This window comes from Neovison vison, chromosome 3 (assembly GCF_020171115.1).
Source record: "Neovison vison isolate M4711 chromosome 3, ASM_NN_V1, whole genome shotgun sequence".
Taxonomy (NCBI): domain Eukaryota; kingdom Metazoa; phylum Chordata; class Mammalia; order Carnivora; family Mustelidae; genus Neogale; species Neogale vison.
In genome coordinates, this window is record NC_058093.1 from 189,203,738 (window position 1) to 189,206,198 (window position 2,461).

A 2,461-nucleotide genomic window follows, 5' to 3' on the forward strand; every position below is an offset into this window, starting at 1 on the left:
AGCTCTTCTATACACCGTTGACTCCCCTGCTCTTCTGCGACTTCCACCGCTCTCCGCTCCACTTCACCGCTCTCCGCCGACTTCACCGCCTTCCGCGGACTTTACCGCTCTCCGCGCACTTCACCGCTCTCCGCGGACTTCACCGCTCTCCGCCGACTCCATCCCTCCTGTAGCAGCCGCTGCTCTCCTGCAGCAGCCCCTGGCCCTCCTGCAGCAGCCCCGGCTCTCCTGCAGCAGCCCCCCCCTTGACAGCCTGGCAGAGCAACCTTTATGGGGGTGGTTAAGCCCCGCCCCTACACAGGTGGCCAATTATATTCCAACTTTCCCAGTGGATATACATACGGCTTACTGATTGGATGTCTCCACGCAGTCTGCCCCACCCTTACATTCAGGGTCCACAAGCAAGTTCCTCTGGGAGGGGCAGACCCTTACATTCCCCCCTTTTCTTTGGAGATTAGTCAAATCCTTGACTTTTCAGATGGTTCTACCTTATATTGAACATATAAGACTAACATTTTATCGCCCCAATTTTCTTTAGTATAGCAACAATACACTCACAGTTTCTTTAGTCTTAGTTTCAGTCTATGGTCAGCAGGGTCTTTTCGAGAGTCTGGTTCATTCTCCTTGCTCAGAGCTCTGGGGCCAGTAGGCACACTGTAGTTTCCAGTTAGTGCCTGTGGCCTCGGCCATCTGTAGTGCCTTGGTGAATGCATCAGCTTTGCTTTTCCACCGAGATCCTATGTGGCAGGGCTGACATTTAGAGTCTCTGCCCAGGAGAAACCATTGCAGCCCCCGCATACCTCTTTTCCACTGACCATGTAACTACTCCCTTCTGTGAACAGAGTAATTTCCGCATCCGGGAGGGGAGTGTCTCTGAGATCCGGCCTTATTCCTGTGACTTGGGTTAAGACCTCCCCACAGTCGTGTGGATGGTCAGCTAGCTCTTCTGGCAGCAGTGTGGCTGGATTTAGCACTGCTGGGGGTCGGAAGGCCACTTTTGGTTCATTGAGGAGAAGGCCCTGATACCCCATTACTTGGGCGTTCGTCATCCATCGGTCTAGTGGAGTCCGGAGAAGGCCCTTAATCGCGTGTGTGGTGGTTATAACAAGATTTTGGCCCAAAGTTAATTTACTCGCATCCTTAACCAGGAGGGCTGTTGCAGCAATTATGCGGAGGCAAGGAGGGAACCCAGCTGCTACTGGGTCTAGTTTCTTGCTAAGATAGACCACTGGCCTTCACCATGCCCTAGAGTCTGAGTCAAAACTTCTTTAGTCAGCCCTGCCTTCACATACAAGTGGAAGGGCTTGGTAACATCTGGGATGACCAATGCTGGGGCACACAGTAATGCTCTTTGTAATTCCCGAAATGCTCCTTCTGCCTCAGCTGTCCACACTCTACCATAGTGAGTCCTCCCTTAGCCAGTTCGTAGAGAGGTTGTGCCATCTCCGTGAAGGTAGCATCCACAGCCTGCAGTAGCCCACCGTCCCAAGAAATTCCCTCTTGGAGATCAAAGCAAAAGCAACCGGTATTCCCTGGCAGTCTTCCATCCAAGTACTAACCAGGCCCGACCCTTCTTAGCTTCCAAGATCAGACGAGATCTGGCGCCTTCAGGGTGGTATGGCCGTAGACAATCATAAGGTTCTTACCCAATATTCTCAGATGAGTGTACGTGACACCCTATATAACATGGAACCGTCCTCCCCTTGCTGGAGGAAGCTGAACTTTCTCATACCCTACTGTTACCTTAATTTGTTCAGGCTTGGTTAGCTACCATATCTCTCTCGTTCATAGTTACATTGGCCCCCGGCCTTCTTGGGCTACTGATGCCTTGTGGTCATACCCATTCTGTACAAAGGAGGAGGTAGTGGAGGGTTTCCAAGTGCTTGGAACAGAATGATGTTTCAGACAGATGGACATGTTGTTCAAAGATGCAGAGGCTGCAGAGAGCCAGCATATTTAGAAACGTGCCAGAAGCTGCACGTGTATCAATCGGGTCAGGTCCCTGGCAGCCTCCGATGGCCAAGATTTGAAGCCTTGACTCCCGAGCTCCTCCCATAGGCCCTTGTGTGACCCATCGAGTCCAGACATCAGAGAAGAGGGACGAGCAGCTTATGGAGCTTCAGAGAGTTTTCTTCCTCTTGGAAGATGGCTTCCTAGACTCAAAGTGGACCCTCAGGCTCTCGTTTTTCTAGGGCTGAGAGCCAACACAGAGGTGCTAAGCAGAGTCCAAATTCATTGGACAGAATTTCCCCTGTTCCATCTCCCAGATTCTGGGTGGAGGAGCCCAGAGAGAACAGCTGTGATCTGCTCTGCCATTGGAGCAGGGCTGTCCCTGGATGCTGTCCTGCTCGTGTCCCTCGTGGGAACTTAGGAGCGTCTTATTTAAGGTCTGTCTGTATAAACCCTGGACTGGGCTACTCCATGGAGTAGATGACCGTTATGCCATATGAAGCCCTGCAAG

General features: G+C 51.9%; 1 pseudogene; it reads right to left on the reverse strand.

The window, feature by feature from the left end:
• Positions 1 to 1,510: 1,510 nt before the first annotated feature.
• LOC122903674 lies at positions 1,511 to 1,629 on the reverse strand (annotated as a pseudogene).
• Positions 1,630 to 2,461: the final 832 nt, after the last annotated feature.